The sequence below is a fragment of the Canis aureus genome, chromosome 27, assembly GCF_053574225.1.
Source record: "Canis aureus isolate CA01 chromosome 27, VMU_Caureus_v.1.0, whole genome shotgun sequence".
Taxonomy (NCBI): domain Eukaryota; kingdom Metazoa; phylum Chordata; class Mammalia; order Carnivora; family Canidae; genus Canis; species Canis aureus.
Genome location: NC_135637.1, coordinates 19740191 through 19761100, shown reverse-complemented (window position 1 = coordinate 19761100; position 20910 = coordinate 19740191). Strand labels below are relative to the sequence as shown.

Here is a 20910-nt window from a genome sequence, read left to right as displayed (position 1 = left end):
CCCCAGCATCGGCCTCCTTGCTGGAGGCCACACAGGTAAGGAGGACAGGATGCCCAGAACAGAGTTTTACTGTTTTCATGTTATCAGAGCTCCAAAACTACTCCTTTCAGTCCAGTCTTGATTGGTGTTAGGACAGGGAAAGGTATCTCCTGGAACCTGACACTAAACCCAAGGGGGTTGATGCCAGGGTTCTAGGAATGCCTTGAATGGCCTGAACCCTAGAGTGAGAGGATTCACTCTTCCCTCTGTCTCCCTGCCCTTCATGCCTGTAGCCAGAGGGCCTCTGAGCTGGGGAGGTAAGGGGTGGGGGTAGTTTCTTCTCTGTAGGAGCCTTGTCTTCCCACTCTGGACTGTGGGTGGCTTGTGTGACCACTGATTCTTTCTGTGTCCCAGGCTCTGAGAAGTAGATTCATCAGACAGCACTGACTGGCCTCCCCCAAGCACACAGGGCACTGAGTGAAGACTGGCTGTTCGTAGGCCCTGGACTTCCAAGGGGACAGGGAGGAGGACCGCCAGCTTCCTTTTGAAAAAGATCAGGGTGCCGCTGAAAGAACCTGGTGATGGGGATGGTGTATAGTCCTGCCTGTTTTGCAGAGCGTGATGGCTGCCAAGCATACTTCTGCCTTTGGGTCAGGATTGGCACCCATTTTTCCAACACGCTCAAGGTTGGCATAGCTTGCAGGCAGGTATTTTTTTTCACATAAAAAATAAGCTGAAAGGAGACTGGGGCATAGTTTTTGAATCAGGATCTGAAAGTCTCTAGGCTTTCCCAGCAGGAACCGGGTAGCAGAGTTAGAGTTTCTAAAATGCTGATGTGTTTCTGTTGCTTTTATACGGTCCCTTCCACACGGTACTGTTTGAAGGTCTGAGAAAGTTTTGTAGAGTTTGCTGCTGGAGTCCAGAATTCCTGTCCTCTGACAGTCTTCCATTTAGGGCCAGGAAACGGAGTTAATCTCAAGGAAAGAGTATACTGGCAGAAGGAGACTGCAGGAATTGAAATTTGCTGCTTATGGAGTATTTCCCCATACCTCAACTTGTCCCGTTCTCCCTTCCAGCAGCCCTTTATAAGAGCCCCTTATTAGGGCCACTGCTGTCATTAGTACCTGCCTTTTACAACTGGAGAAAACAGACTAACAGAGACAGACTTGCCCAAGGCTGCACCACCACAGAATGAAAAAAACATGACTAAACCGAGTCCTTAGCTCCTAGATCTGCAGCTCTTGTGTATCAAGAGGCCTTTCTTCCTGAGGAGGGGGTGAAGGAGGGGTCGCAGGGGTGACGGCTGCCACCTGTAATTTCTGCTGCCTTCCAGCACAGACTCCCCAGTTGTCAGGGCTGCCTGACTTCCTTGGCCTAAGCTCCCAGGAGGCCAGCCATGCCTGGCTGCACTGCAGCCCCAGGGTGGGAGCAGTGGGGCGATCAGGAAGGGGAGAGGAATTTGCCTCTGTGCTCAGGCCCCATCAGCTGTCTGGATGGCTGCTCAACACACTGCCTGTCAGCTGTTTTCCTTAGTTAGGGTGGACACAAAGGCCAGGCCTCTTGTTTTTATTTTTCTCCTGAGAGTGCTCTCAGCTGTGAGCCTCCTGGTCCCTGAAACAGAGTTTATGGTCTGTCTTATGGCAAGGCTGGAGGGGGCAGTCTCTGTTGCGACTTTAGTTTTTTTTGGTCTTAAAAATTGGGGAACTCCTCCCTCCTTATAGCTGCTAGTGACAGACTCACCATGTGCTGTTTAATAAGTTACAAATTTATAGCTCTTTGGGCAGGAAAGCATAAACACTGCCCTTCCCTGTGTGTTCTCTCCTCTTTGTGCTGTGGGGTGGCTGCTGGTGGCTTTTCCCATTACTGTTTAGATGCTGGTTTGGCCTGGAGTTTGCTCTGTTGAGTTCTGGCTAGAGTTTCCTGGACAGAGTTCCCACAACACTGAGATGTACTCTGATTACGGTTTCGGACCCAACTCCTCGCTCTCCCCTTGCTCATGTTGCTCCTGCTCTTGGGGGGCTGTGATCACAGCTGCGGCCCAGTAATGGTCACGTGTGCTTGATGAGAGACAGGCATCGGACTCAGCACTTTAGGGGTCTGATCACTGCCGTTCCAATTGGGAGGTGTTTTATCTCCACTTTACAGATGGAGAAACAAGCTCTGGGAGGTTCACTGGGGGGAAGCTGGGATTGGAACCCAGACTGATCTAATTCCAGATCTGGTCATCTAAATCATCATAAGATTAAGTGCTTGGTGAGGTGACTAACTGGGGGGTGAGCCATGGGTCTGCTGAGTAATTGCTTGTTACCTTCAAAATTTGTGCCCTGGGGGCCATCCTGTATAAATGGCCTCTCGAAAAGGGTGGGTCCAGTTGAGACCTTGATAGCTTTGCCTTCCCATCTCTTAGAGGGGGAGCAGCCAGCTGTTGGCCATGCCCAGTTGCTGCTAGAATCTGGACATGTCTTCTTTCAGCTTCTCAGCAGTCTTGACCCCCTGAAAAACAGTGCCTCATTGTCCTTAGGGGGAGTGCTAGGGGGGCAGGGGAGTTGCCTGGGGCATTCCGGGCTATGGAGCCTCCCTGTTTCCATGGAAAGTCTGGACTTTGGGCTTGCCTGTCTGTGGTGGCTCTGTGTGTTAGGCCAGGGTCAGGGCACCCAGCTGCTGGGCCTGCAGCAGAGGCAGTCCGGGGAGTGATGGTGTGTTCTGCGTCAGCACTGATCTTGTTCGGGGCTGTACACTGGTGAGCCCAAATACTCCTGGGCTCTGAACCCCGGGGTATTTGATTCTTAAGCAGGTGCCCTTTCCATTGTGCTAAGCTGTCTGCTTCCTGGGCAGCCCCAGGTCAGTGTAGAGAGGTTTGGGTTGCTGGGGCCACAGCCCTGCTGCTGTGGGTTGGAGACCTTCCAAGGGAGCATCGCAGTATTCCCTCCAGCTTCCCTAGTGACAGCCATGCACTGGGAAGCTGGGTGGGTCCTTGGCTGGAGGGGCCCACAGAAGGCCAGAGTTACCGCTGAGGCACCGAGCAGCACCGCTCCCCCATATAACTCTTCTTGCATGGAGTGTGCTGGCCCTCTACAGCTTCCCTGGGCCTCTGCCTTGGCCCAAGGCCAGAAAGTTGAAAACTTTCACGCTCATTGCAGTTCTTCCCTGGGTTGGCCTGGTCTCAATAACAAACATTTGTAGAACTCTTTCCCATAATGTTTATTGAGCACTTACTATGTACAGGCACTGTACTGGGCACCTTACATGCATTGTTTCACTGACTCATGTTGGCTGTAGGAGTCATGGGTTCAATTATTATTACTGCTATCCATTTTACAAATGATAAAACTGAGGTACAGAGAGGGTTAGCTCCCTTGCCCAGATTCTGTTAACTAGTGACTGGCAGGGCTGGGGTTTAAATGCAGAGTCAGGCTTGTAACCGTGTTTACACCTCTGTTCGTGAAACTGGATCGGATCTTGCTTGCCTATTGGTTTGGTGGTTTTCCATATGCTAAAAATCTTTCCTGCCCTCTCTGCACAGCCCCCATTCTCTGTTCGGTCTCCCACATCCATCTTCTTCCTGCTTTTGGGCTTCTTCCCTATCTTTTACTCATTTGTTCTTTCTTGGGATGGGCTGCTAGGCACTTGTGGCAGAGTCTCCCTCTCAGTGCCCTCCCATCCCCAGTCACCTGTTCTCCTCAGGACAGAGTGTTGTCCTTTGAGGTCCCTCTTCTACTCCTGGTTGGAATAAAGCCCTCTGTGCCCCTGGCCCATACAGACATGCTCCTGTCTTCATTCAGGTGTTTGTACATTTCTGTCAGTTGGAGCCAGCCCATTTCCAGAGGAGGAAGTCGATGAAAATGTTTAAGGTGGAGAATTGAGGGTGTCTTCTGGGAGGGAGAGAGGGAGACAGACAGTTAGGGGGCTGAGTTTTCCCAGAAACCTTGACAAATCACCTGATTAAAATAGGTGTCCAGGAATTATCTCCTTACCCGGGATAGGCCCATAGCCTCCCCAGCCCCCACTTTGCCTTTTCAGTTGGGGTCCTGTTAGGAGTCTCACATCTGGCCTGAAGTGTGCATTCACGTCCTGTTAAGTCTTCCAGCTAAAGACTTGATTGCCTAACCAGTGGGACTCAGGGCTGGCCTCTCCAGGGAGGCCTTGGATGCTGGGCCAGTGGCAGGCAGAACGTGTGGTTGGCCGGGCCCAGCAGAGCCCCTGGTGGCCAAGTTTTCCCTTAAAAACGGCTTTTTAATGCTTATTTCTTGTGTGATTGTGGTATTGTGGTTTTATGGGTGGATATTGTCATTGTTAGGTGCATGTTAAAAGTATTTAGGAGTGAAGTGTCATGATGTCTGCAACTCGTTTTTTTTTTTTAAGATTTTATTTATTTATTCATGAGAGACACAGAGAGAGGCAGAGACACAGGCAGAGGAAGAAGCAGGCTCCTCATAGGGAGCCCGATGTGGGATTCAATCCCCAAACTGGGATCATGCTCAACCGCTGAGCCACCCAGGCGTCCCAACTCATTTTTTTTTCTTTTTTAAGATTTTATTTATTTATTCATGAGAGACACAGAGAGAGAGAGAGAGGCAGAGACATAGGCAGAGGAAGAAGCAAGCTCCATGCAGGGAGCACGATATGGGGCTTGATCCTGGGATTCCAGGATGATGCCCTAGGCCAAAGGCAGGCACTAAACCAGAGCCAGCCAGGCATCCCCATTTAAAAAATTTTTTTTAATTTTAATTTTTTAAAGATTTTATTTATTTATTCATGAGAGACATAGAGAGAGAGAGAGAGAGAGAGAGAGAGGCAGAGACACAGGCTCCATGCAGGGAGCCTGACTTGGTACTCGGTCCTGGGTCTCCAGGATCAGGCCCTGGGCTGAAGGCAGTGCTAAACCAATGAGCCACCTGGGCTGCCCCCCATTTTTTTTTTTAAAGATTTTATTTATTCATGAGAGACACAGAGAGAGGTAGAGACATAGGCAGAGGGAGAAGCAGGCTCCCTATGGGGAGCCTGATATGGGCCTGATCCCAGGACCCTGGGATCATGACCTGAGCTGAAAGCAGATGCTCAACCACTGAGCCACCCAGGTGTCCCTGCAACTGAGTTTTAAATGATACAGTAGAAAGGAGGGGTATATATACGTGTGTGTGTATATACATACATACATATATATATGTGTGTGTATGTATACACACAGCCTGCAAGCATGCGTGCATGTGTTTTTATAAAATGGCAAACTGTTAATGACTGAATCTAGATAGAGAATATATGGGTGCTCATTGAAATGGTCTTCCAACTTCTCTCTCTCTGTATGTTTAGACACTGTCATGATCAAAAGTTGGGAAAAAGTTAAGAAAACATTGCTTATTCCATAGTGGGCTCAGGGTTATTCAGCCAGGAGTGTACATAGTGTCTCGGCCTCCTGTGATACTGTGCCAGTGGTTGAAAGGCTGGGTGGGCAGACAGGAGCCAGGCAGGCCCGTGATGATCAAGACTGGTAACCCTCAGCTCTGGTGGGGGCACACAGCCACAATGACCCATGCAGTAAAAAGCATGGGGCCAGCCAGAGACAGTGAACTTCCATAGTGTGGAGGCAGCCTCTGGGGTTATTTTGGGTGTGGTGACATTAATCAGACCAGGGTCAGGACAAGGGAGATATTGGGCTCCGGTCAGAGTTTGGAGAGGGTTGCTTGGGTGGGATGCAGAGCGAGGCTTTACAAAAGAATAGCCTCTGGGCAGCTGGAGCCTGGGGGAGGGGATGAAATGCCATTTGCTTCACATCATGAACCTCTTATCTGTGGCCCAAAGAACACCACTAGCCTGTGGGCAGTGTGGGCCAGAGTGGCCCTGGGCTCTTCCCTGCAGCTCAGATCTGGCCATTCAATCCTCCAAATTTAGGCTCCCAGTCCTGGAATCCCCAGTCCTGGAATCCCCACTCCCAGGTCCCTCTTGTCTAACTCAAAGATGGGCCACCTTGGCCTCCCATCTGTTTGGGAGAAATAGCCAGTGGCCCCTTGGCTTTGAGGGCCTGATGCCTACTAGAAACCTTTTGGGAAGCCAGCAGGCTCTTGTAAGGGGAGCACTTCACTCGAGGGTCTTCTTTGAGACTCACGCCTGTCTGTCAGCATGCAAGGATGCAGAGGCTGGCCACTTGGTAGGGATGAAGGAGGGATCTTCCTAGTGAGGTCTCAGAGTGGTGTGTCATGGCCTTTCTCTGCCTGTTTGAAACACAGCACGATGTGTGTTTTATGGGGGGGAGGGGCGGTGCCGTGAGGAAGCCGTATGTAATTCTTGGCTGGGACTCAGGTAATTGTTTTAATGAAATGGAATGCAGCTTATTCAGAACTCACTTGGCAGAGACAGCCATGTTCTGTTCTGTTTTCTTGTTGGGGAGAGCAGGGTGCACATTTCCAGCTGTTTTGAATAGTAGAGCCCTGGATAAGCATGAAGGTGGGTGGAAGCCTCTGGGGAGCCCTTTTCAGTTTAGCTCATGGATCCTCATGCTGCTTGAGACACCTCTGGACAACAGTCTGTGTATCCTTTTGAATAAGCCATGGAGACCTGGGCCCCACTCTCGACAACAGAAAAATCTTGTTGAAAATGGGCCTACAGCCTGCCTCTTGCAGTGTTGGGAGTGTGCAGGAGATGAGGGGTGTGGGACTGGCACACAATAGATAGACCCTCCATGGCTGTCTGTTCATTCACCCCACATGTCTCTCCACCTCACCACCTTTTATAAGCCTCAGTAGCCCTCTTCCCCTTATATCCCATCAGTGTAGACCTGATGTGGCCATCCGTAGGTCCCTTTTTCTTCTGGTTCTCTCTCTTTACCCATCTACCTCTTCTAACTTCTTCATCATGTCTTTACTTTGCTCCTTTTTTTTTGTTTTTAGCACAGCCTGGGCCATTCTTTCACATTTTCTCTTTTGCTAAGAATGCATCCTACTCTTTAGTGGCCTTATTTCCCCCTCTCTCCCTTGAGATCTCTTTTCTACAGACACACTCCCCCCTACTTCCTTCCCCACTTCCTTCTCTAATCCCTTCATGGGGGTCTACCTCTGTGTTATTCCAGAGGCTTTTGCTGGCTCCCTGTTTTGCTCCTAGGTACCTAGGTCAGTTTATCTACTTGCGTGACCTCTTTTTTTTACTTACGTGCTGGCGACTCCCTAAATTTATATTTCCACCCCTGACGTGGATTCTATTGTCCAGATTCTTCCGGCCAGCCTGCGCACCAGCAAAGACTCAGCTCATTTCCTCCTCACTGTCTCTTCATGGCCTCAGGCATTGTCTGCTCTCTTTGTTATTGTCCCCTTTTCTTCTCTTGGCCTATGTGACATCACAGGCCTTTGCTCAACACTTTGAGATTTAGGCAACATTTTTTGTGTGCCTCATCACTGTTGATGTGACTCTGACTGCAGTCCTTTGAGGTGGATGCTTGTTCCCCACCCCACCCCTTTTTTAAAAAGATTTATTTATTTATTCATCAGAGACACAGAGAGAGAGGCCGAGACATAGGCAGAGGGAAAAGCAGGCTCCTCACAGGAGCCCTATGTGGGACTCAATCCCAGATCCGGGGATCACAACTGGAGCCGAAAGCAGCTGCCCAACTGCTGAGCCACCCAGGCATCCCTAGTTTTCCGCATTTTGAAGATGAGGAAGCTAAACTGCAGCTCAAGGGACTTAGGGACACACCCAGTGTCACCCAGATCCTGATGCAAGAGCTTGACCTGAGTGTGTGACCTTAGGTCTTCTGGCACCAAACTCATTCTCTTTTTGGTTCTTCGTACTGGAACCATAGGTTGTATTTGACCTGAAGACCTGTGTTACTTGGCCTTCCTAGTATTTAAAAATATTCCAAATTACAGTTTCTTTTTTTTTTTTAACAGATTTTATTTATTTATTCATGAAAGACACAGAGAGAGGCAGAGACACAGGCAGAGGGAGAAGCAGGCTCCATGCAGGAAGCCCGATGTGGGACTCGATCCCAGGACCCCGGGATCATACCCTGAGCCAAAGGCAGACGCTCAACCACTGAACCACCCAGGCGTCCTTACAGTTTGATTCTTAAACAACATGGTTTTAAACTGTGTGAGTCTATTTATACGTGGTTTTTTAAAAAGGTTTTGTTTTATTTTTTTATTATTTTTTCATGAGAGACACACAGAGAGAGAGAGACAGAGACACAGGCTCCATGCAGGAAGTCTGATGGACTCAATCTCGGGACTCTGGGATCACGCCCTGAGACAAAGGCAGATGCTCAACTGCCGAGCCACCCAGGCATTCCTATACATGGTTTTTTAAAAAAGTAAATACAGTATGGTTCTGTCAATGCATTTTCTCTTCCTTATGATTTCCTTAACATTTGCTTTTCTATAGCTTACTGTATTGTAAGCATACAGTATGTAACATACAAAATATGTACATAAGATATACATACAAAGTATGTTTTCTTTGTATTATTATTAAGGCTTCTGGTCACTAGTAAGCTATTAGCAGTTAAAATATGGGGGACTCAAAAGTTATATGTGGATTTTCATTATTGACTGACATAAGCTGCTTATTAAAGTTTTGATGTTATTAAAAAAAAAAAGTTCTATGTGAATTTTCAGCTTCTCAGGGAGTCAGTGTCCTTAACCCACATGTTGTTCAACTGTCAACTATGGTTGCCAACATTTAAAACATTAGGAGTTACACATAAAAATCCATATGTTGTCTCTTTTGAAGAATCAGTTGGCTGCACTGGATGCCCCTCTTCCAAGGCACCACTGGGTTGGCCTCTACAGCTCCAGCCCTCTTGTCGGTCCTCTTCTGTTGCCTACAGTAGGCTGAGCTCCTTTGTACATATTCCTGCCTGACCCTGCCAGGGGAAGTTCTAAGAATGCTATCTTTCTGCCTCATGTTTATGGCATATGCACATGTGCTAAATCTAGGGGGTTTCTTTTTTCTTTTTTTTTTTAAGATTTTTAAAAGATTTAATTAATTTACTTATAAAAAAGTAATCTCAACACCCAACATGGAGCTCGAACTCAACCCTGAGACCCAAGAGTTGCATACTCCACTGGCTGAGCCAGCCCGGCATCCCATCTAGGGGCTTTCTTTTTTTTTTTTTTTTTTAAAGATTTTATTTATTTATTCATGAGAGACACACACAGAGAGGCAGAGACACGGGCAGAGGGAGAAGCAGGCTTCATGCAAGGAGCCCGATGCAGGACTCAATCCCGGGTCCCCAGGATCATGCCCTGGACTGAAGGTGGCACTAAACTGCTGAGCCACCCAGGCTGCCCCCATCTAGGGACTTTCTTAAGCTTCATTTTCTGCATTAGATATCACTTCTGACCACTCCAAGCACTTAGCTTTGCCTAGAGTCTGGATCTTTGTCCAAGTTGCAGGAAATTGCCTCCTTACCTGTCTCCCCTCCCCTTCCTCCTTTTATATCTTTGCAGCTGGTCCTTGAGAAGGCTCTTTTCTGGTTCCAACCACCCAACCTCTTGACCTTCCCACTTCAATATAACTTCACAGATCTAATGTAAATTGGGCTTCTTTTCTTTTTTAGATATTTTATTTATTTGAGAGAGAGAACACACAGAGGAGCACAAGCAGGAGGAGTGGCAGAGGGAGAAGCAGATTCCCCACTGAGCAGGGATCCAGATGTAGGGGCTCGATCTCAGGACCTATCTGAACTGAAGGGAGATGCTCTACCAAATGAGCCACCCAGGCACCTCCTCCTTGTAAAACTCTAGCCGTTGCTTTGGGGTCTTGGTTTTCTCTGTCACCTCTTCACTTTGCTAGTCAGCTGCCTGTGGTCTTGGTGGAAAACATTTATTTATTTTTAATTTTAAAATTTTGTTACTTTTTTACAGTGTTGAATAGTAGTGGGTAAAGAGGATAGGTGGCAAACATGTAGTGCATATGAGCCTGGTTGAGCATTCAGCTGAATCTGACCTGGGTTATCTCCTGGGAGGATGTGATTTGGGACTCTTATGGCCCTGTGGGGTAGAGAGCTTGGGGGCACAGCTCTACAGATAAGATAGTTGTCCCCTAGTGCTGGTGGTATTAGGTTTGGTTTTGGTTATAAGACATTGCATTTCCCCAGAGCCTCTTTGGTGGCTTTGGAGAGGAAGTGGCTGGGGAAGGAGGTCGTTCCGTGGCTTGGTTTATACTAACTGCTCATCTAACACTAACATTGGAGAGCTGCCACAGAGACTGGCCCTAGGATCCACTTCCAGTTCAGCACTGGGCTTGTCCCAGAATCCACAGGCCTTCCTCTGTCAAGGAAGGCTGTGAAGGATGCTCTGTGACATCTCTAAAGCCTCATAGGATGGGTCTGGGCCAATGAGGCTCCAAGTATCAGTAAAGAAAGGGAGAGTTTGGTTTTTGGACCATAAGCTGAGGTCTTTGTCAGTGAATGAGTCCAGCTAAAGCAAGAAGCTGTCCCAGTGGCTAGGCTGCCCTGCTTGCCTCTGTGCCTTTTAGGGGTAGTTGATCTGTTAGGTCAGCCCTGGGGCCTATGGGAAGGTAGAAATGGCTCAGAGAGTCTTGGCCAGGCTTTTTCTCGCTCTCTGTTTCCAGGAACATTCCTCTTCCTTAGGTGGAAATGGGAGTGTCCCACAGCCTGCACTTGGTTTCCTCTGGACTTGCCATCCCCCGCCCCTGGATTCCTGGCCTGGCTGACCCACTGGGGTGGTTTCTCATCACTGCTGAAGTCCAGGACAGCCAAGTTGGGCTGGTTCTTCTAGGGTGGGCTTAAAGGAGAGAGACCAGAAGTGGTTACCCTCCTGGACTTGCTTGGTCATGTGGTGCCTGTCTTGGAAAAGTTCTTGCTTGGTCATGTGTTGCCTGTCTTGGCTTGTGAGTGGATGTGTGACTTCCTCCCCCTTTCTTAGTAGAGTCAGCCTAGCTGTACCCTGGGGGGATAGTGGAGTGGCCTCTTTTCCTCTCCCCTTCACCATCTCAGATGCCTTTTCTCCTGTATCCTGAACTTTCCAAGAATTTCTGCCCCTTCTCCCTCATTGGAAGTTAGCACTTGATGTCTTTTTGCTGGCCTGAGGCAGTCATGCCGGAAACAAGCTGGGGAAAGAAGAGAAATGTCACCTGGAGGTGGTTGTCACAGCTTCCTGTGGTCACTTGTGGTCATCTGCTTCCAAACATCCTGTTTGCACCCCGAGAGCAGCAGGAACACTGACCTGGAGACAGCTGTTCTCTGCCTGACCTTGTTCAGCGGCATGCGGGCCAGGGTGTCACAGTCCATCTGTCCCTGGGAACCTTTGGTTTGCTGGTCACTGGCTGTTGATGGTGTTGCTGGTAGTAGCTCCTTTTGGCATCTCTGGCTTGGATGTCATCTCTCCTCTGCCCTTCCTCTTCTCCCTTGCTTCTTCTGCCTGTGAGATTTGTCCTCTGAATGTTCTGTTGGGTGTGATGAGTCAACACTCCTCTTTCTGTGGTCCTGGACCCATCCAATCTTCCTTAGATGCCTCCCTACGCTTCCAGAGCTGGAAGAAGTCTTAGGATAATCCACTCTGGGTACACATGTGTGTGGGGGTCTCCAGCCCATCATCTTCCTCAACCAGGGTGACTCACTTTTTTTTAGCAGTTTATGTATTGGACTTTTATCCAAGAATGCAATTACATAAGGAGTTTTGTGGCTTTTTAAGACATGGAAAATAACAGTGTGAAAACATTTGAAAATCACTTACAAGATTCAATCCATGTGTGTTATAGATGGACAAACTGAGGCCACTGAGGAGAAAGTACTTGCCCACAACACTTAGTAGGAGAGCAGAACTGTGCTTTTTTCTCATTCTTCCCCTTTTTGGGAGATATGTGGGGGTCCTGGTTTTCTTCATTACTACACACCTGCCACAGTGTAGCCTCAAGCTTGCTTTTCTCAAGGGACCTTTCTCTCTCTCTCTTTTTTAAATTTTATTTATTTATTCATGAGAGACACAGAGAGAGAGAGAGGCAGAGACACAGGCAGAGGGAGAAGCAGGCTCCATGCAGGGAGCCCGACGTGGGACTCGATTCCGGGACTCCAGGATCACGCCCCGAGCCAAAGGCAGGCACCCACCTGCTGAGCCACCCAGGCGTCCTCAAGGGACCTTTCTCATGTCATTTTTTTTTAAAGATTTTATTTATTTATTCATGAAAGACACAGAGGAGAGAGAGACAGAGACACAGGCAGAGGGAGAAGCAGGCTCCATGCAGGGAGCCCGACGTGGGACTCAATCCTGGGTCTCCAGGATCATGCCCTGGGCCGAAGGCGGTGCGCTATACTGCTGAGCCTCCCAGGCTGCCCTCTCATGTCATTTTGTATCTGTAGTGTTACTTACTTTTGTAAAAAGTTGTTTTTGTTTTGTTTAGTTTTTTAAAGATTTTATTTATCTATTCATGAGAGACACACAGAGAGAGGCAGAGACGTATCCAGAGGGAGACACAGGCTCCTTGTGGGGAGCCAGATGTGGGACTGATCCCAGGATCCGCATCACGACCTGAGCCAAAGGCAGATGCTCAACCACTGAGCCACCCAAGTGTCCCTGTAAAAAGTTTTTATGTCAAAGAAAAAGATACATGCTTATTACAAAAAATTTAAAAAGGTACAAAACAGAAAGTCCTTTGACCTTTTCCCACCAGGGATAACTAGTAACTATTGTTAATAGTTCGGTGTCTATCTTTCCCAACCATTTTCTGTACATTTGTAATTATGTAAGCACTCGTATGATATACATACCCTTCACTGTGTTTTTTTTTAACTAAGGTGAAATTCATATGTGATTAACCATTTTACTTTATTTTTTAATTAAATATTAAAAAAATTTTTATTTAGAGAGAGAGAGAGAGCACAAACAAGGGGCAGGGCAGAGGCAGAGGGAGAAGCAGCTCCTTGCTGAGTGCGGAGCCTGACTCAACTAGGGGCTCAATCCCAGGACCCTGAGATCATGACCTGAGCCAAAATCAAGAGAGTCACACTTAACCGACTGAAGCACCCAAGTGCCCTCACAATTAACCATTTTAAAGTGTACAATTAATTCAGTGGCATTTAGTGCATTTACAGTTTGTGTAAATATTACCTCTATCTAGTTCCAGAACTCTTTATCGTTTTCTTTTCTCTTTTCTTTTTTTTTTTTTTTTAATTTTTATTTATTTATGATAATCACAGAGAGAGAAAGAGAGAGAGGCAGAGACATAGGCAGAGGGAGAAGCAGGCTCCATGCACCGGAAGCCTGATGTGGGATTCTATCCCGGGTCTCCAGGATCATGCCCTGGGCCAAAGGCAGGCGCCAAACCGCTGCACCACCCAGGGATCCCCTTTTCTCTTTTCTTTCTCCTTCTCTTTTTCTTTCTTTCTTTCTTTCTGTCTCTCTGTGTTTCTTTCTTGTAGGCTTCATGCCCAGTGTGGAGGCTTGAACTCACGACCCTGAGATTAAGACCTGAGATCAAGAGTTGGATGCCCAATTGACTGATTCACCCAGGTCCCCTAGAACAATTTTCATCAACTGCAGAGGAGTCCCCATACCCATTCAGCAGTCTTTCCCCCTTATCACCTCCCCCAGCCTCTGGCAAGCACTACTCTACTTTCTGTCTCTATGGATTTGCCTGTTCTGGATCGATCGATCTTTCTTTCTTTCTTTCTTTCTTTCTTTCTTTCTTTCTTTCTTTCTTTCTTCATTCATTCATTCATTCATTCTTTTTTTCTTTTAAATATTTATTTATTCACAAGAGACACAGAGAGAGAGAGAGGCAGAGACATAGGCAGAAGGAAAAGTGGGCTCCCCATAAGGAGTCCGTTGTGGAACTCGATCCTGGACCCTTGGATCACGCCCTGAGCCAAAGGCAGACACTCAACTGCTGAGCCATCCAGGCACTCCTGGATGTTTCATATAAGTGGAATCTTAGGGTATGTGGCCTTTAGTAATTGGCTTCTTTCATTCAGCATGCTGATTTTGAGGTTCATCCACATTGTAGCATGAATCAATACTTCGTTCCTTTTTGTGGCTGAATAATATTACATTGTATGGATATATGCAACATTTTGTTTATTCATTTGTCCATAGGTAGACATTTGGGTGATTTCTGCATTTGGCTATGCTGCTCTGACCATTTGTGTTCGTGTTCAAGTTTTTTTTTTTTTTAATTTTTATTTATTTATGATAGTCACAGAGAGAGAGAGAAAGAGGCAGAGACACAGGCAGAGGGAGAAGCAGGCTCCATGCACCGGGAGCCTGATGTGGGACTCGATCCCGGGTCTCCAGGATCGCGCCCTGGGCCAAAGGCAGGCGCCAAACCGCTGCGCCACCCAGGGATCCCCCATGTTCAAGTTTTTATTTGCATACCTGTTTTCAGTTCTTTTTGGTTTACATCTCTTCACTGCTTTTAAAGTTTATTTTTCTATATTGTTGTAAATGCCCAATAAAAGGACTAATCATATTCATATTACCTTTTTGAGGGGGAAGAGGCAGAGGGAGGGGGAGAGAGAATCTTTTTTTTTTTTTTTAGAGAGACTGAGAGTGTGTGGTGGGTAGCGGAGCCGGGGGTGTGTGTGGTCAGAGGGAGAGAGAGAATCTTAAGCAGGCTCCACACCCAGGGCAGAAACCCATCTGGGCTTGATCTTACGACCTCTGAGATCATGACCTGAGTGGAAATCAAGAGTCAAACTCTTAACTCACTGAACCACCCAGGCACCCCATGTTACTTTTAATATTTAACTGTGTTTTTGGTTAAGTGTCTGCCTTTAGCTCAGGTCATGATCTCAGGGTCCTGGGATCAAGCCTCAAGTTGGGCTTCTCTGCTCAGTGGGGGTGTCTGTTTCTCCCTCTCGCTCTGCCCTTCCCCCCTATTCTTGTGTTCTCTTGCTTACTCTCTCAAATAAATAAATCTTCAAAAAATATGTTTTTACTGATTATCAATGTCCTACATATTCATTGTGGAAAATTTGAAAACTACAAGGGTGCCTGGCTGGTTCAGTGGGTAGAGCTTGTGACCCTTGATCTCAGGGTTGTGAGTTTGAGCCCTACCTTGGGTGGGGAGCCTACTTAAAAAAAAAGCTGCGGAAATGCACAAAGAAGGAAATGATGAAAACTCACAGAAATAATCAGAGAGGGGCAGCTCCAGTGGCTCAGCGGCTCAGCAGCTTAGCACCACCTTCAGCCCAGGGTGTGATCCTGGAGACCCGGGATCGAGTCCCACGTCAGGCTCCCTGCATGGAGCCTGCTTCTCCCTCTGCTTGTGTCTCTGCCTCTGTGTGTGTGTGAGTGTGTGTGCCTCTTGTGAATAAATAAATAAAATCTTAAAAAAAATAATCAGAACCACAATATTTTAGTGCATTTCTGTAAAATCTTCTCAGTGCATTTATACTTACATAATGGAATAATTTCCACCATTACCATGTTTACCCTGTGCTAGACATTGCTCTAAGTGCCTTACTTACATTATTTTCCCTATAGGGGCTTGAACTCACAACTTCAAGATCAAGAGTCAGATAGATGCTCTATCTATTGAGCCAGCCAGGTGCCCCTATACCATCTGTTCTTTAATCTTCTTTTCCTGCCTTCTTTTGGATTCATGGAGTATTTTTTTTTTAGGATTCCATCGACTCTGTACTATTGGCTTATTTAGCCATACTTCTTTGGTTTATCTTTTTAAGTGGTTGCTATATGGTTTACACGTATCACTCATCACAGTCTGCTGTCAGGTCATGTTATACCATTTCACACATAACGTAAGACTGGCAACAATATATTTCCATTTTCTCTTCCTGTCTTTTGTGTTACTGTAGTCCTAAATTTTATTTCTACACATATTATAAAACTCATGCTATGTTGATAGGCAAATTTACTCTTTCTAGTACACTCTCTTCCTTGGTAAAAAGGGCCTTTTATTTTTTTATTATTATTATTTTTAAAGATTTTATTTATTCATGAGAGACACAGAGAGAGAGAGCAGAGACACAGGCAGAGGGAGAAGCAGTCTCCCTGCAGGGAGCCCGATGTGGGACTCAATCCCAGGTCTCCAGGATCATGCCCTGGGCCAAAGGCAGGCGCCCAACCCCTGAGCCACCCAGGTGTCCCAAAAAGGGCCTTTTAAAATCAAAAGAAATTAACAAGAATGTTTGCAAAACAGTGTTTCCCCACTTCCTTTCCCTTTTCAAAAAACTTTGTCGTTCTCTAGCTAGCTTTCCCTGCCCATGGAACTTCCCTCAGCATCAGTATCTCTTGTGTGTGCTTTTGTGGTTCGGCTCCTCTGTGGCTCTGCCATGATAATCGATGCTCTCTGCCACTCCAGGCTGCAGAGCCCATGGCTGGTGTTGCTAACACGTTCCAGTGGCACACAGTTCAGAAAATCCTCACACTCCAGCTTCCATCTCCTGCCTCTCCTGCCTCTCCTGCTTCCCCTACCCCCACAGGGAGAGGTGTGATAAGATGAGATCTGCTGGGCTCTAGGGCTGCCATTCTCCCTGTTCTTTCTTGCCCTGTCGCTTGCTACTGCCCGCCCATCATCCTCTTCCTCCAACACCAAGTGAAAGTGCTTCCCAGTCCCAGGTCTCGACTCTGCCTGGGTTATGCAGACGCCCTCCAGGTGCTGGCCTCCTGGGAGCCGGCCCGCCTCGCCCACCTCACTGACTCGCCCTCACCCATCCACAGAGGAAGCTAGACAAGGCCACACAGGGAGTTTAAACCTTAAGTACCCACAAAGGGTTGCTGTGCTCTGGCCACAAAGTCTTGTGGAGTGTTCCTTTTCTAATTTTTTTTTTGAAGGGTGGAAGTGGTGCTATTCGGCAAGGTGGTGGTGACTAGATCACTGTAGAGGGAAATGTCCTGGGTTAGAGGACTAGAGAGGCCTGGGCCCTGTGTGCATGTGTTGCTCACCCTTCCCGTGCTTTGCATGTAGTGCGTGCTCATGGAGGGCCTGGAAGCAGCACAGACTGAGGTGGTGAGGTAGATCTCTGCTGCAAATGGGCTTGGCAAGGTCATTCCTTCATTTAGCACTTGTCCCTGGAGCTCCAAGTGTTCTAGGCTCTGCTTAATGTGGGGAGGTGAAGATGGATAAAGACACACTTCCTGTCCTCACCAAGCTCTCACAGGCTGGTGGGACACAGACACTTAGGCAGACTGGTTCTTACCAGTTGGATACATGCTCTTGTAGTGGAAGTGCATGCTGCTTTGGAACTCAAAGGAGGGGGGCCTTGAACCCTGTGCAGGGAATCTGATCAGGGAGGGCTTCCTGGAAGAAATGGTATCCTAAGCTGACTCTTCATTGTGTGTTTATTTTAATTGGAATGTTGACATTTGGGATCCCTGGTGGCTCAGTGGTTTGGTGCCTGGCTTCGGCCCAGGGCCTGATCCTGCAGTCCCGGGATCGAGTCCCACATCGGGCAACCTGCGTGGAGCCTGCTTCTCCCTCTGCCTGTGTCTCTGCCTCTCTCTCTCTCTCTCTGTCTCTCATAAATAAATAAATATCTTCAAAAAAAAAAAAAAAAAAAAGGAATGTTGACATTTATATGAGCCCCAAACCTTCATCCTTTAATACTATTCCGTAAAAAGATTTGGGAATTTCTTACAGAAGAGGCCCCCATCATAAAAACTACACATACCTTTTTTTTTTTTTTTTTTTTCTTTTTAAGGTAGGCAAAGCAAAGTCTTTATCTTCATGCTGTAGAAGAGGAAACTGAATTGTGATGAGTATCAGGGATATGAAAGGATTTATCCTAGTAAAGAAAATAGAGGGTCGTCTAGGCACAGAAACAACACATGTGGAGGGCAGGAGGGAGGAGGCTTTTATGCGCGTGCGCTAAATTTGTTGGCTGTGATTTCACATCCTGTGCCCTTTTAGTTGATCTTACAAACTAATAAGACAGCCTGAGCTGCAAGGCCCAGGACAGTCACCAGCCTTTGCTTCCTCAGTGGAATGATCTTTTGGGGTGGCCTTGGTATGACAGCTGATATAGGGCCATCTCTGGGGCTTCTTTTATCCTCTGGTCAGATGTTGAGCTCTGTGTGTGTGTGTGTAAACTGCCTAGGCTTAGCTGGGGTGGGGTTCTGGGCCAGTTCGGAAGGGCATTTCTCTGAGAGTTTGGGGCCTGAGATTTCATCCTGGGCTCACTGGCCCCAGTGGTGAGTCCATGTGGCAGGAAGGACCTGGTTCCTGTGATAACACGCTTGGCCTGGTCCCTCTTCCGGACGGGGGCTGTTGGGGGATGGAGATACCTTTGTATTTGGATTTCAGGACAGGCTTCACCAAAAGACTTGGCCAAGAAAGGGAGCCCCTAGTATTACCAGACACTCTGAGGACCCCCAGAACAGACTGCCTGTAGTTTACAGCTCCTGCCAGGCCCTGCTGGGAGAACTATTGGTTTTCAAAGGAAGAGCAAACTAAATGGCATTACTGATCATTTCCCAAATAGCTACCTTCTGGGCCCCTAAGAGATTCATAGGTGATGTGGCCAAGGGAAAAGAAAGTCCCTCAGGCCTGGCTCCATGGCCCCGTGTCCTGCTTGTCCTCAATTGCTGACCCTTCCATGCTCCTTCTTGCCCTCACGCTGCTCCTTCTCCCATCCTACAATCTCATCTGTTGGATGTTCCGTACTCCCACAGGAAACAAATGTGGGATGCCTCTGTTCCTCCCTATTTCTCCATAGCCACTCAATTACTAGGTCTCGTTGCTTTTACCTAGTTATATCTAGAGCATTCCGCCAGTTGAGCCCCCCCTTCTCGTGCACACACTGCCTGAGTGATCTAAAACACAAGCCTGGTCCTGCCTTCCCTATCCCCTGCCAACAGTCTTGGATGGCTTGCGCTTCTAAGTCCAGACTCCTTAACAGGCCCTGGGTCCTTGACTCCTCTTCCACCAAGCTGAGACTTGTACTCGGAGCTCCACCTCTGTCTAGCAGGCTCTTTCTTACTTCTACCTTTACTCCTCTGTCTGCCTGGAAAGCCCCTCCTTCCTTCTCCCGCCAGCCCAGATTGTGATGGTCTCCCACTAGTGAGCTCTCCCTGGGGATAGATACTGTACCTTTGTCTCCCCCTTGCCCAGCACGGCACCTGTGCATAGTACCTGTTCATGGATGTGACTTGGGCCACCACTGGTAAAGATGAGGTGGCCCCCAGGGAGAGGAGTGGAAGCACTGGCAGGGGCAGGTGGGACAAGTAAGCAGAATTCATCCATTTTCAGGGCTAGCCTTGGATACCCAAATAGGGCTTTCCACGTTTCGTGCCTTCTGACTGGCAGCAGCTTCGCTGGAGAGGAGATTGTGTGCTGCCTGGGTCACTGACCAGTGAGGGTCATTTCGGAAGAAATTCTGGTCACCTGGGATTGAGCTGGAGCTGCAGCTGCTTCAGCCCCAGGCAGTCAGACTTGTCTTCAAAGGACCTGACAGTGAGTTACAGGTGCAGAGTGGCCACTGTCAGCCCTCGGTTCCCACCATGGTTTCACCTTGTGGATTCCCAGCCCCTTTGGACCATGAATATTATGAACCATCTCCCTTGAGTAATGCTGTGGGGGGATGCGCGCAAGATGTTCTGTGTATAATTTTAGGTGGCGTGTGCATCCCCTGGAGGGTTATCTGTGGGTGTCAGGTTCATACCTCTGGAGTAAGGTTAAGTTCCTTTGCTGTGGGGGCTCTCTGGCTCTCTCCACCTGGAAGGGGGAACCCCATAGGTGGGGAGGTGAACTAAGTCAGCAGGACAAGGGGGAATGCGGGCCAGGTGCAGGCTGCAGGCAAGTACTTGTCATGCCTGATGCTTGGGGGCCCTCAGAGTAAGTCCAGGGCAGGCTCGTGTCAGTGCTGCTGCAAAGGCTGAGCTCTGGCCGAGTTAGAAGTTAGAGCCCTTAGATGGGCATGTGCAGCAGGGACTACCTCGGCCCATCCTGGGCTTACTCCTCAGAACTTGGAGTGTTGGGAGCAGATGGTACTGTGGGGCTGGAAGGTTGGATTTTGGACCAGATTCCCGGGAGGACCAGCAGTGAGTACCCTTCCTCCTGTTGGCTTTGTACACTGAGCTCCCCATGCCTGAGCATGGGGCACTCCAGATGCTTCCAGTTGGCATGCCTTTGAGCTTGGGGATGTCTTTGAAGCCAGGGAGAGAGATCACAGTTTTGGTTGGGTTCTGCAGAAGCCTGTCAGCTTTTCAGCCAAGATCTCCTTGTTGGGAAAGACCAGAGATGGGTTCTGGTGTATTAACTGGACCTAGAGGGGGCTGTGTGGTGGGGTTGGGCTGCCCGCCTGACCTTTCAGAGCACCTTCTCTACAATTGCTCATGGCTTGTAGTGCTGGCTGCTGTCTCGCACCTGCTCAGGTGGGGCAGTCAGGGATGTTAGCTGTATGGGTGGGATAGCCACTCAGCCCCCATCTGTCATCTGCTGTCACCTGGTGAAGTTGGCATGAAGGATATGTACGGACTGTGTGCTTGTGACTCGCCAGATAGACTTTCTATTCATTATCTGAGTTGTTCCTCCAAATGGCTTGAGGGAGGCTTGGGGATTCCACAGTCCACATGACAGAGGGGCTATTGTTACGCCTCTTCTGAGCTGAGGGAACCGGGCTCAGAGAGGTGCAGTGCTAGCAAGGGGCAGAGCTTGGACTTGAACCAAAGTTGTTGAGCTGCAAACCCACACTGCATTGTGTGGCAAACTCACATAGCTGCTGAGACCAGGTAGGTGCTATGCACAGATGAAGTGGGCCAAAGGAGAAAGCTAGATTTCATTGCTGCAGCTGGTGGTTGCTCTGCAGGGAAGTAGACTGTTATTGCTAGCTTTCGGGCTGCTCCCAGAAAGCTAGTAATCCTGGCTTTCAAGTGACATCTCTCCTTTTCTTTTTCTTTTTCTTTTTCTTTTTCTTTTTCTTTTTCCTTTTCTTTCCTTTTCTTTTCTTTTCTTTTCTTTTTTCTTTTCTTTTCTTTTCTTTTCTTTCTTTTCTTTTCTTTCTTTCTTTCTTTCTTTCTTTCTTTCTTT

General features: G+C 48.0%; 1 protein-coding gene across 4 annotated transcripts in view; it reads left to right on the top strand.

The window, feature by feature from the left end:
* The window catches only part of PXN (paxillin), a 48347-nt gene that overhangs the window by 895 nt on the left and 26542 nt on the right, over positions 1-20910 (top strand). The gene's annotated exons all lie outside the window — the stretch shown is intronic.